Source organism: Polypterus senegalus, chromosome 7 (genome assembly GCF_016835505.1).
Source record: "Polypterus senegalus isolate Bchr_013 chromosome 7, ASM1683550v1, whole genome shotgun sequence".
NCBI classification, from domain to species: Eukaryota; Metazoa; Chordata; class Cladistia; order Polypteriformes; family Polypteridae; genus Polypterus; species Polypterus senegalus.
The window spans coordinates 98,747,703-98,762,024 of NC_053160.1; positions in this window are offsets into that span (position 1 = coordinate 98,747,703).

Here is a 14,322-nt window from a genome sequence, read left to right on the forward strand (position 1 = left end):
GTTTATGATGGAGAAAGAGTGGTGACGTGCTGCGGTTGGTTGGTTATGCAAACAAGGCTTATACTGTATTCTGTACTTGTGACAATAATAATAATTCTTTACATTTATATTGCATTTTTCTCAAACTCAAAATGTTTACCACTTCAACCACCAACAATGTTCAGCATCCATGTGGATGTTAGGACGGCAGCCATTCTTGCGGCAGTATGTTCACGACACCTTAGCTATTTACATCTTATCTGAAGCATGGTAAATAGGTGAGATAAATAGCCAATTAGGGACATCAGATATTAGGGGGACCAGAATGCCCAGACCGTAGTGGTAATTTAGCCAAGACATCGGGAAATGTTCTACTTTTTATGAGGGATACCCAGGGATCTTTATTGACCACAGAGAGTCATAACCTCTGTTTTACATCTCATCTGAAGCATGGCACCATTTTTGTAGCACTGTGTCACCGTCACTACTCTGTGTCATTGGGATTCCCACACAGACCACAGGGTAAGTGTCCCCTATTGACCTCACCAACACCTCCTCTAGCAGCAACCAAAGCAGCAACCAAAGCAGCAACCCAAGCTTTTTCTAGATGATCTCCGATCCAAGTACTGGCTGGGCCTGGATATGCATATATTCAGGTAGATTACATACTCTAAATGACTACTACAACTACTATGTAAGAAATAGAATTAAATAAAAACAGAAAGAATAACTATGTATAGTTAAAAAGGAGTGACTATTCCCTGTTGATTCTTTTATAAGCTGTGAATGCTAGCCATTGATTCCCAAAAGAAATTTGAAAGTCAGAACTCTAAAATGCAACTGACTGCGTTCAAAGCACTACAGTAATTATGTCTGATTTTAAGTCAAGGGATCCTTTCATAGCAAGTAGTTATCTGCAATGAGCATTTGAAACATTTAATTACAACAAAAATCCCACAATATAACATAATATATATTATATTTTATAATTATCATTTTGCAAAGAACATACTGAACACACATAAAGAAAACAAAGGCAACACTTAGTAGGAAGGTTAAGCAAATTAAATTCACAACGAAACATAGAGTTTACTTTGTAAAAACACACAAGCAAAAGTCATCCCGTTATCACGTTTTAATTTCCTTCACAACCTCTTTCTCTATGTGAAAAAGCATGAAACATTGAATTCTGAGGCAGAACGTGAAAAGAGAAGGAGGCTGTGGACTTTTACATGCAAGGACTTTAGAGGAGCTAATGCACTGCTGATGGTGTTACCTGTGACCACAAATGAGGCAAGAGGTGGAGTCATTGGGGTGAATGTGCAGATGACAGGCGAGAGCACATGAAGTTACATGGAACGGGCCATGAAAGATCGGTGTGGCATTGGAAGACTGCTGAGGCAGGTTCAGTTGTGGAATAAACCAAGGGGAGCAATATTACTTGTTTTTCACCTCAATAAAATCCACAAAATTTAGGGGCAGTTACGGGAAACTGTATGTGAAATGAAACATTCTACAAAGACAATTTTCACTATATGTTATTTCAGTATGTTAAATATCAGAATTTCACCACTAACGTATTTGTCTTAATCAAAAGAACAATATCCTATTTAATAGAGCAAGAGGAAAAACAAGAACTGGCATCTTGTAGGCCTCTGGAATCCCACAAAGGCTATGGATGCATAGGGCCAGGATATCTCTAACTGCAGTTTTCAACTCCTCAATTTCTCCTTCATCCATTTGTTTATAAATTCAAGATTTAAATATAGTCCAACATAGCATTTAAAAAATCACAGATGTGTTTATAATTCTCTTTTTTTACCTAGCTGAATCTTGCAGTGGATTCATAATTTTCAAGGTTGTGGATTATTTGTAAATCTTTTTTCCCAGCATGTTGTTTCCTAAATTTTAGCATCTCTCTGCTGGTTTCATGCAATGTAGTGTTGGGAGAACATGACTGGAATTAATTTTGGGCTGTTCATGTAATCATTTGTCTCTCAATATGGCACTGCACTCTCAGTCACTCAGATGTAGAGTGTGACAAAAATAGAATGCAATAAGTCTTAAAGTGTAAAAGAACTGGGAAAGTATTAGAAATAATAAATCTTGGCCGAATGTTTGTGACTGTAATAAACCATCTTCTAAGATATTTATAATGTAATTAGATTATTATGAGTCACATCTAAACTCATCGCATATATGTCTCACTGTGTTCAGTTGGTAGCAATGATGCGTTTGTACATAAAGTCAAGGTCAATATATGAAGACAAAACTTTTCAAGTAATGTAACTGTGGATAATGGGTGTGTATCATATCAAATAAGCCAACAACAGAGCCAATAGCAGCAGTTTCACTCATGCACAAATCTGTCATCTGAGGAACAGTACTCCATCATGGTGTGGCCATTTTAAAGGGTTTCTGATTGACGAATTGAGGATATACAGTATTTTTCTAGACTCAATGTTTTCTTAAAGGAGAGAAATTCAGTAAATGCAGTTAGCAGTTGGGATCTGGCAGTACGTTCATATCCCTTGTCATGCACCTGTGCATAGGAGACATTTTAAGGGCTCTTATAATGGTAATACCCTGCTGCTCCTAGGGTGGGCACTGGGTAATAATGTGTTTTCTCTTCTTCATTCTGCAGACTGGAAGATTAACAGCTTTATCACCACTGATGTCACTTCCAGTGTCTGTCCACCTGAAGTCATCAAAATCAGAAGATCTAACATCTTATTGCTTTTCACTTTGAGATCTTGTGTCTGAAAAGACGTCTACATGTTTATTGTTTATTTTCATGCCTAAGTTTGCTTTCAAATAAACGTGGTCACCAGGGGGGTGCCCCAAATCTTTATCATTGTCTATCTTGTCTCTTACACCCTACACAGTAGATACTTAATTTCTTCCATTAGAAAACTAGTAAGTATGACTCCTTATCAAGCAATTCAAGAGGACATAAATTCTGATGAAACTGAACATACAGTGGTGTGAAAAACTATTTGCCCCCTTCCTGATTTCTTATTCTTTTGCATGTTTGTCACACAAAATGTTTCTGATCATCAAACACATTTAACCATTAGTCAAATATAACACAAGTAAACACAAAATGCAGTTTTTAAATGATGTTTTTTTATTATTTAGGGAGAAAAAAAATACAAACCTACATGCCCCTGTGTGAAAAGTAATTGTCCCCTGAACCTAATAACTGGTTGGGCCACCCTTAGCAGCAATAACTGCAATCAAGCGTTTGCGATAACTTGCAATGAGTCTTTTACAGCGCTCTGGAGGAATTTTGGCCCACTCATCTTTGCAGAATTGTTGTAATTCAGCTTTATTTGAGGGTTTCTAGCATGAACCGCCTTTTTAAGGTCATGCCATAGCATCTCAATTGGATTCAGGTCAGGACTTTGACTAGGCCACTCCAAAGTCTTCATTTTGTTTTTCTTCAGCCATTCAGAGGTGGATTTGCTGGTGTGTTTTGGGTCATTGTCCTGTTGCAGCACCCAAGATCGCTTCAGCTTGAGTTGACGAACAGATGGCCGGACATTCTCCTTCAGGATTTTTTGGTAGACAGTAGAATTCATGGTTCCATCTATCACAGCAAGCCTTCCAGGTCCTGAAGCAGCAAAACAACCCCAGACCATCACAATACTACCACCATATTTTACTGTTGGTATGATGTTCTTTTTCTGAAATCCTGTGTTCCTTTTACACAAGATGTAACGGGACATTTGCCTTCCAAAAAGTTCAACTTTTGTCTCATCAGTCCACAAGGTATTTTCCCAAAAGTCTTGGCAATCATTGAGATGTTTCTTAGCAAAATTGAGACGAGCCCTAATGTTCTTTTGCTTAACAGTGGTTTGCGTCTTGGAAATCTGCCATGCAGGCCGTTTTGCCCAGTCTCTTTCTTATGGTGGAGTCGTGAACACTGACCTTAATTGAGGCAAGTGAGGCCTGCAGTTCTTTAGACGTTGTCCTGGGGTCTTTTGTGACCTCTCGGATGAGTCGTCCCTGCGCTCTTGGGGTAATTTTGGTTGGCCGGCCACTCCTGGGAAGGTTCACCACTGTTCCATGTTTTTGCCATTTGTGGATAATGGCTTTCACTGTGGTTCGCTGGAGTCCCAAAGCTTTAGAAATGGCTTTATAACCTTTACCAGACTGATAGATCTCAATTACTTCTGTTCTCATTTGTTCCTGAATTTCTTTGGATCTTGGCATGATGTCTAGCTTTTGAGGTGCTTTTGGTCTACTTCTCTGTGTCAGGCAGCTCCTATTTAAGTGATTTCTTGATTGAAACAGGTGTGGCAGTAATCAGGCCTGGGGGTGGCTACGGAAATTGAACTCAGGTGTGATACACCACAGTTAGGTTATTTTTAACAAGGGGCAATTACTTTTTCACACAGGGCCATGTAGGTTTGGTTTTTTTCTCCCTAAATAATAAAAACCATCATTTAAAAACTGCCTTTTGTGTTTACTTGTGTTATATTTGACTAATGGTTAAATGTGTTTGATGATCAGAAACATTTTGTGTGACAAACATGCAAAAGAATAAGAAATCAGGAAGGGGGCAAATAGTTTTTCACACCACTGTACTTGTACAGTATGTATATGTGTTGATGAATTGAAAGATGCAATTTGCAGGGCTGGGTTTAAATCTTGGTCCAGTCACTCTCAATATGCGGGTTACACATTGTTCTTATCTATATGGGTATTTTTTCTTCAAACTCTCCTTTTTTGTACTAAAAATGGGTCTTATTATTTGATTATTACTTTTTAGGATTTGTGTAGGTATAAATTTAATTTGCCAAAGGCTAGAATCAAGCTAGATTAATCATCGGGTTGCAACCATGCTTCTTATACCATAACAGATTGACTGCATTCCTAGGAATGATAGATAGCAGGATTCAAAGGGGCATATGTGGATATTGCGACGTGTAGACAGTCAATTTCTGACATTTGCCTGGGAGAATGGGAGAACTGGGAGGAGAGGTTTCTAATTGTTAGACACACCTCGTAGGGGGTGAGTGACAGGGATAAGGCTTAATAGGGGGCCAAAGCTGGGACAAAGTGTATTAGGAGTGAGGAAAGCTAGATGGTGGTTGACAAGTAAAGTGGATAGATATTCATAGTAGCCGAGATAGGAAAGCTTCAGGGCTTTGTTAAGTGGCTAAGCTTTTGGAGGTGTGCTCCTTAACCTAAAATAGTGGAGCTAACAATAGTTCTCTATTTGTACAAACCAAAGTGAACAATGAACTTGAAGAGGCTTCAGCAGCTGTGAATCCTCCTGTTCTTATTTACATGGGTTGATAGAATATGCATTAATGCAGCAACAAAACACAAACACATAAAAAGAAAAAAAAATAAAGTGAGATACATCATAACCCTAAAATTAGTAACTGCTTCAAGAGAAAGAAAAAAAGAAGTTCAAAATGATTATAATATGAACAGGTCATTGTATGCACAAAGATCGATGTCATATGAAGAGCGATATCATTTACAAAAACAAAGTCCTCAAGTAGAACGAGAGTCCCCAGTGGGAACACCTTCTAGCATTCCCCCAAGGTCTTCAAGAAGGCAAGGTTTTCTCATCTAATTGAACAGACAAGAGTCAGAGCTTACACCTGGCCAGTACCTTTCAACCTTGGCAACTCCAGATTGGATTGAAGTGCAACTCCTCTCCAGGGGGTGGATTCCAGAGTCCATGCTATGCATAGAGGTGAACCTGACTATATCTAGACAGTACCAACCTAACTCTCACACTGGGTTGGCTTCCTTCCCCACTAGAGAGGTCACATTCCATATTCCTAGAGTCAGTTTAGCTTTGACCACCACCTAAGCCACAGTGAAAGTCTCTGTGACAGAAATGCAAAATAAACGTTCCTTTGGTGGTTTAGCTCAATGAAATAATGTTGTGGCATGTAAAGGCTCTTTACTAAAGATATCTTGCAATTATAATTTATACTGGACTTAAATTTTCCTGGTAAATAGGAATAATCATATAATAATCAGTATGTAGGATTTAAATAACTCTAAGAGCATGATTCTTTTTTGTATGTGTTATTGATTTTATAAATCACATTACAATGAAAGTGACAGACAACAATCAATACTACTTCCTAAAGATAATGGTTCAGATCAATTCAATCAAATTTGAGGTCAGGGTTCTAATTCTTTACTTAATTAATGTTGGGATTGTGTTGTTCTAGCTACAGCTAACTAAGCACAATAGGATGAAGAGAGGAATCAATACAATAACTAAATTTATTTTTTCACTACATAATGCCCCAACACAATAATTAAGGGGTGCTGTATATCAATATAGGAAACTGGTGCTAAAGGATCACAGCCTTTGACCAATAATCTGAGTTGTGTTGATGGTTAAGGTTCAAATGAAATGCTATGGCTTAGCTGATAAATCGCTCAGCTTCACCAAAATAACTGCAAAAAAGTTATATTATTCATAATTATTATGACAACTTAGGTGAACATAATTCTATTTCAATTACATACCAGAATTCCACTTAACAAATTAACCCCTGAATCTAAAGATTCACCATGCACTTCCAGTATAAAGAATATACAGGTATTCTGCTTTGCATTATGCATGTAATGCTTCATAATTTGCACATAGAAATATTATTAGCATATACTGTACATGCATCCTTAACAATTTCCCAGCAGTTATGTTCAAGCAATTTCTGTTATTCTTGTTTTAATTTGAAATAGACATAACAGGCTCCCTGCTACACACTATCCATGGTGTCTTATGAGTATTTTCCAAGTTTGCCCTACTGCTGATGTGTCTATGTCAGTCAACCTGGCCTTGATTAAAACTTGTTCTATTGTGAATGAATCGTTTATGGTCAGTGATCTAATTCTGTGCAATGTATTAGATCTTTTTTTACTCTGACTGAAACATGGCAGAGAAATATGGAATTTTCCCCCCTTATTGAGTTGTGCCCTGAGAATTTTTCATACATCATGTCACCTCGATTCACGGGCCAGGGTGGAGGTCTTGCTGCTCTCTTCAAAACCAGCTTTATGTGTCGTAAAGTAAACACGGAGACATTTACCTCTTTTGAGCTGTTGATGGTGAAAGCTAGTGACTTAAACCTTCTTTATTGTATTCAATTTACTATCCATCTGGATCGAACAGCCCCTACCTGAGAGAATTTATTAACTTTCTTTTCTCTGTCTTCAAGCTATCCAGGATCGTTATTAATGGTGATCTTAATATTCATGTGAATGGCGCATCTGATAACTTTGCTTGAAAATGTGTTAAACTAACTGAATCATTTAATCTCATTCAACATGTCTCTGGCCCTACTCATGTAAAATGATCTTGTTAATTACCTTTAATATAAATCTTGAGCATTATTAGTTCTGAGGATCTGGGTATTTTTTATCACAACTGTATTTTATTTGAATTGTCTTTTAACTTGGACGTCTTGCCTTTCCAGAATACGATCAGCTCTTGTAGCCTCTTGAAGTTTTCCAGCCTGGTTTTGGCTTTTCTTCTCAAAATGACATTGATTTTTAGTTCATTCTGTTAATGAAAATTGTCTTTCTATTTTAGACAAAATTGCTCCAATTAAAACTAGATTTGTATCCTCAAAAAAATTCAACTCCTTGGTTCAATTACAGTATTTTACCTGAGCTAATCTTACTCTTATTTACTGTCAAGCTCGGCTGACAATTTTAGAGTGTTTTTCACCTACTACCTTTAATGATTTCTTTGAATTGGTATATAGGATGAAACCATTTTCCTACCCCCTTGACATTGTACCTGTTTATTTTAAAATACTCCCTGATACCTGGCTATGTTCCTGCTTATTTTAAAGAAGCTGCTCTGTTATTGTTCTACTAGACCAAAGAACAACATTAGAAACCATAGACCAAAGTATTGTAATAAATTGCCATAGCCCAGCGTTTCTCAACCTTTAAGTATTTGCGACCTGAGTTTTCAAAACAGTTTTAATCGTGCCCCCCTAAGGTTTTTTTGAAAGGAGCCCACTAATACCAATTTGTTCTTTTTTAATTAATGATACATCATAGATGCATATTTTATTATACCTACTTAACTTTTATTGACATTTATCTAACTCTATATTTATTTTTCTAGTATCAGAATGTAGTTTAAGTTAATTTGTTTTGGTTTCAATAGATGTATTTTTCATATTCTCGATTCTTGTTTTCTTTTTTTCACATCTTCGCGCCCCCCTTTTTGTTACTCCGTGCCCCCTAGGGGGGCCCGCCCCACAGGTTGAGAACCACTGCCATAGCCAATTGTTCATCTTCTCAGGCTGTGTCTAAAATTGGTTTCAGTTTAATGTAACAGGTAGAAAATGATTTGTTATTTATGGTGATTGTAGTTCAGAGACCTATGATGTTATATATGGCGTACCACAAGGATCTATACTAGGCCCACTCTTATTTTCAATCTACAAACTCCCATCAGGCCAGATTATTTCAAAACACAAATTGGACTACCACTGCTATGAAGATGATATACAGCTTTACCCTTCAAGACCCACAATCAGCAATAGTAAGTGATGAAAGGAAACATGCTGAACTGGAGGAGATTAAGCGGCAGACAGAGGAGGACGACCAAGTGTGCAACACATTTCACCAATGAGAGAGCATAATGCAGAATCTTTCTAGACAGTGGTGTCTAGACAAGCTGAAAGGGACTTGCAGGAGGCTTGTTTGATATCAGCCTTTCTTAAACAGAATGAGGATGAAGAACATTTATCTTTGCGTGCTTGTCAGTCTACTGATTTTTCTCTAGCAGTAAATGTGGATTCTCAAGTGGCAGTATGTTATCAACCAGACCCTAATCATTGAATACAGGTGGAATAATTACTAGTCCAGAAGTGACACATCCTAATATTCCCTCAAAGGATGCTGGTGTAAAACTGCACGGTAATGGCACATCACAGATTCCTACTTCCACTACAGCAAAGTTTATTCAAAGAATGCCATTCACTGCACCAAAGGACAGTAAAGATTTAAACTGCTATATGCCATTAAGTGGCAAGGAGCAGCAGTAGCATCTGACTGGAAGAATCAAGTTGTTATTTGGGCAGCTTAAACTACCAAGTGCATACCAACTAGCAATAGGGGATGCATAATCCAGTGTGTTTCTTCATGCCGGCTCCAAGCCCAGAAAAATGGGAAGGGTTATGTCAGGAAGGGCATCTGGCGTAAAATTTTGACAGATCAATATGCAGACAATATTACACATTTCCATACTAGATCATTCGAGGCCCAGGTTAACAATGGTCTCCACCAGTACTGTTAGCCAACAGGGTGCTCTCGGAAATTGGGCTACTCTTGGTTGAAGAAGGAGAAGAAGAGGTGGGGGAACATGTCTGGAAGCAGAAGGAGAGGAGAAAGGTAAAGAGAGTGGAATTGAGGGAAGGAACTTTGAATGATGGCAGTATGACTGGTAAGGGGAGAGGGTTAGCCAATATGATGGAAAGAAGGAAGGTTGATATATTGTGCATGCAAGAGACTAAATGGTAGGGAAGTAAGGCCAGGTGGATTGGAAGTGGATTCAAATTGTTCTATCATGGTGTGAATGGGAGGAGAAATGTGGTAGGGGTTATTCTGAAGGAACAATATGTCAAGAGTGTTTTGGATATGAAAAGAGTGTCAGACAGAGTCATTATTATGAAGCTGGAAATTGCAGGTGTGATGATGAATGTTGTTAGTGCATATGCCCCGCAAGTTGGGTGTGCAATGGATGAGAAAGAAGATTTCTGGAGTGAGTTGGATGAAGTGATGGACAGTGTACCTAAGGGACAGAAAGTGGTGATTGGAGTGGATTTCAATGAACGTGCTAGTGAAGAGAACAGAGGAGATGAGGAGATGATGGGTAGATATGGTGTCAAGAACAGGAATGAAGAAGGTCAGATGACAGTGGATTTTGCGAAAAGGATGGCTGTGGCGAATATGTATTTTAAGAAAAAGGAAGACTGCAAGGTTGAGTTTAGGGAGGAGGAAAGACAGGAACTGGGTGGCAGTGAAGAGTTACCAGAGAGTTGGGAAACTACAGGAGATGTAGTAAGGGTGACAGCAAGAAGGGTGCTTGGTGTGACATCTGGACAGAGGAAGGAGGAAATGGAAACCTGGTGGTGGAACGGGGTACAGGAGAGTATACAGAGGAAGAGGATGGCGAAGACGAAATTGTATAGTCAGAGAGATGCAGAAAGTAGACAAGAGTACAAGGAGATAAGGCGCAAGGTGAAGAGAGAGGTGGCGAAGGCTAAAGAAAAGGCGTATGATGAGTTGTATGAAAGGCTGGACCCTAACCCTAAGAAGGAAGAAAAGGACCTGTACCGATTGGCTAGACATAAGGACTGAGCTGGGAAAGCTGTGCAGCAGGCTAGGGTGATAAAGGGTAAAGATGGATAAACATACTCACAAACAAGGAGGGTGTGTTGAGCAGATGGGAAAAAGTACTTTGAGAGGCTGATGAATGAAGAGAATGAGAGAGAAAAAGTTGGATGAGATTGTGGAGATAGTGAATCAGGAAGTGCAACGGATTAGCAAGGAGGAAGTATGGAGAGGTGTAAAAAGGATAAAGAATAAAATGATGACATACCCATAGAAGCATGGATGTGTGTAGGAGAGATGACAGTGGAGATTTTAACCAGATTGTTTAATGGAATCTTGGAAAGTGACAGGATACCTGAGGAGTGGAGAAGAAGTGTACTTGTACCGATTTTTATAAGGGGGTTGTACAGAGCTGTAGTAACTACAGGGAGATATAATTGATGATCCACAGCATGAAGTTATGAGAAAGTACTGGAAGCTAGGTTAAGAAGTGAGGTGATGATTAGGGAGCAGCAGTATGGTTTCATGCCAAGAAAGAGTAACATAGATGCGATGTTTGCTCTGAGGGTGTTGAAGAAGTATAAAGAAGGCCAGAAGGAGTTGCATTGCATCTATGTGGACCTGGAGAAAGCATTTGACAGGGTGCCTCTAGAGGGGTTGTGGTATTGTATGAGGAAGTCGGAAGGGATAGAGAAGTATGTAAGAGTTGTGCAGGATATGTATGAGGGAAGTGTGACAGTAGTGAGGTTTGCAGTAGGAGTGACGGATGCATTCAACATGGAGGTGGGATTACATCAGGGATCAGCTCTGATCCCTTTATTATTTGCAATCCTCCCAGTCCATTCACTTATTGGAATGTTGAAAATGCATGAAGGAGTCAATGGGTATGAACTGAAATGTGGCTTCCATGTCGATCGGCTTCTGTATAAACTACCTCCTAGTTTTCAAGATGGATTTGTAGAGTACTGAATAACATAAGGCATACTGAACAGAAACGCTGACACAACTTATACGCTGCAGGACAACAGACCAAGTTATGAGAGAAACAAATCTCACAGCAAGCTGTTTTTCATTACCAAAGTGAGGTCATGAAGTCAGAAAAAAAGAAAACCACCCTCTTACTTCAAGAAGAAAGAAAACCCCTCCTCAGTGCATTATTGTGCTGAAGCAGGATCAGTAGAAACAGCCACATGCCCTACACAAACAAAAGGTAAATCAAAGGCTATGCCATGCTGCCCATACTATGATTGTAAAGACCATTACCTTAATAGCTGTACAGAATTTAAGAAGTTAAGTATTGACCAGGCTATAAAATGGAATAAAGACAATGACTGCTGTTGGAAATGTACATGTTCACATAAGCCTAAAGCCTGCAACTTAAAAAAGCCCTGCAAGTTGCTGCATCTGACCACATTGCACGAGACAGTTACTAACTCAAAGCAGAGTGTCCTAATGACAGTTGTTGAGCAAGACATCATGAACTTCATCTTTCTAGGAACCCAGAATTAGCTGAGGTTTATAACCAGCAAATCCAGCAGCAGGTACATTTTGGACATGTAAGAGTTCTAACTCAAGCAGAAACTGAAGCCACTGAAGAGACCTGGCATTTGCCTTCCCATATTACGCCCCATATTAACAAATGTAATTGTTAATTTCAGCACAAAGCATTGGTGCTAAATAATTATTTATTGCCTGGGCCCACTCTTGGCCCATCTTTGTTGGGAGTGCTTCTCCGGTTTCAGGAGCATTCAGTAGACATCTGTGGGGACATTAAAGTAACGTTCCATCAGGTTTGTCTTTTGTCTGAGGACTGAGCCCTGCTCAGATTTATTTAGATGAATAAGAACAAAGACAAACCTCCCAAAGTTTATGAATGGCAGGTATACCATTCTGCACTACATGTACATTGCAAAAACATGCACAGGACTATAAAGAAGGTAATGAAGATGTGTTTGACTCCATTAGTAATACATTCTATGGAGACAACTGCTTACAGAGTTTGCCATCCAAGTTTGCAGCCAACAAATTCATTTTTAGATTAACGAAACTGCTTGCTGAGGGTGAATTTGAAATAAAATAGTGGGCTAGTAATTACCTGGAAGTGATTGAGGAGCTGCCTCCACAGGCTAAATCAGAGAACTGTGAATTATGGCTTTCTCAAGAGAAGGTAGACCCCACTGGATTATAGTGGATCTGTAATACAGACTGCTTAGCTTACAAACATTGTGCTACTGAGTCTACTTTGCCAACTATGAGACATATTTATAAAGTCCTTGCTAGTCAATATAAGCCTCTCAGATTCCTTGTTCATTATACTGCAAGAGCAAAGGCACTCATTCAAGACTTGTGGAAAACTAACTTGGAATGGGATGCCATTATTAAATCTGATGCCTTGCGCAACAAATGGAGTATGTGTGAGAGAGAACTAAATGATTTGGAACATATAATGTTTCCAAGATGCTCCACACCTTATTGTGCTTATGAGTCAGAAGCTATGAGGGAGCTTCATATTTTTTATGAAGCATCTGAGCACATTTATGATCTTTGGATTATCTAAGGAATATTCATGTTAGATTCATAATGGCATGTTCATGTGTTGCCCCGAAATGCCAAATTTCCATGCTAAGACTAGAGCTTTGTGCAGCACCCACTGGAGCTCAGCTTTCCCACCTGCTATTGTCTGAACTGACTTTGCATATTAAACAAGTGTGCCTATGAAGCGATTCCACGACTCTACTTCACTGGCTAAAATCCTGATATAAAGTGCTTATAGACACTATAGTTGCTGAAATCCAAAACCTCACCGAAACTCAGAGATGGCATTATATTGATGCAACTAAAAGTTCTGTGAATGACACCACACAGGGAAGAACATTAACAGAACTTAGTCAGCCTGGTAGGTAGAGGGATGGTACTTCTTTTCTTTCACAAGCATCAGAAACTTGGCCGAATTTGTCACCACCTCACCAAGAAAATGACCTGATGGAACTGAAAAAGTCTACATTCTGTGGGAATCAGTCCCAAAGCCAAATGATGTTTATTGAGGATCCAAGTAAATACAGTACTTGGAATAAGCTGGCAACAATTACCTATCAGTCTGTTCATGGGGCAGCCAGTGCGGAATCAGAAAGCTGTGCTAAAGCAGAACGTAGAAGAGACACTGAGTTATTTCTTCTGCAGCAAGCTCAGTTAGACAGCTTTAGTGGAGAGGTCAGAGCACTTAAAGCAATTGAATTAATTTCACACCAAAGCCATTTGAAAGCCCTATGCCCTGAATATGATAAGCACTTGGAGCTAATTAGAGTTGGCGGTAGACTTCGTCATGAGGGTTCTAGAGCCAGAGACAATACATCATGTTGTCCTTGATTCAACCCATTCAACTACCAAACTTCTGGTTAGGCCATTTACTATCAAAATTGGGCGCTGATCAGAAATTGTTGAGGAATTCTCTTTAATTGCCTGACCACTGTTACAAAAATTGACAAAAAGCCAGAGAAAGGTTTGGGGCAGCCATCCGTATATTATTTCCTGTCTGCAAAATAGGAATAATAATTGTACTGATGTGTATAGATTGGAGTCCAAAACAGAACTGCCTTAATAGCAAAAAGATGGAGGCTTTAAAGGCCAGCAGAGGAAATGATGTCATCAATGGGGCCAGGCATAATTTCCTGTAACTGGTACGCAGAGAAGTGAGAGAGAGAGTCAGTGTACTCTGCAACCCCCTGGTCTGGCGAGGAATTACTTTCGTTCAGGCCCTTTAGCTGCCTCCGATGCACATGTATGTGACAAGGCCCCTCCCTCAGCCCAGACCCATCAGGTCAGGTGTTTTTGACCGAGAGATCGTGAACCTGAGAAAGAGCATTGGCATTGACATGAAGAGAACCTTGACGATGAATGAGCGAAAACTTGTAAGGCTGTAGGTCAAGAAACCATCTGGTGACCTGCATATTCCACTGTAAAGGTGCATGATCTGTGACAAGGGTGAATTTCCAGCCCAACAGATAGTAC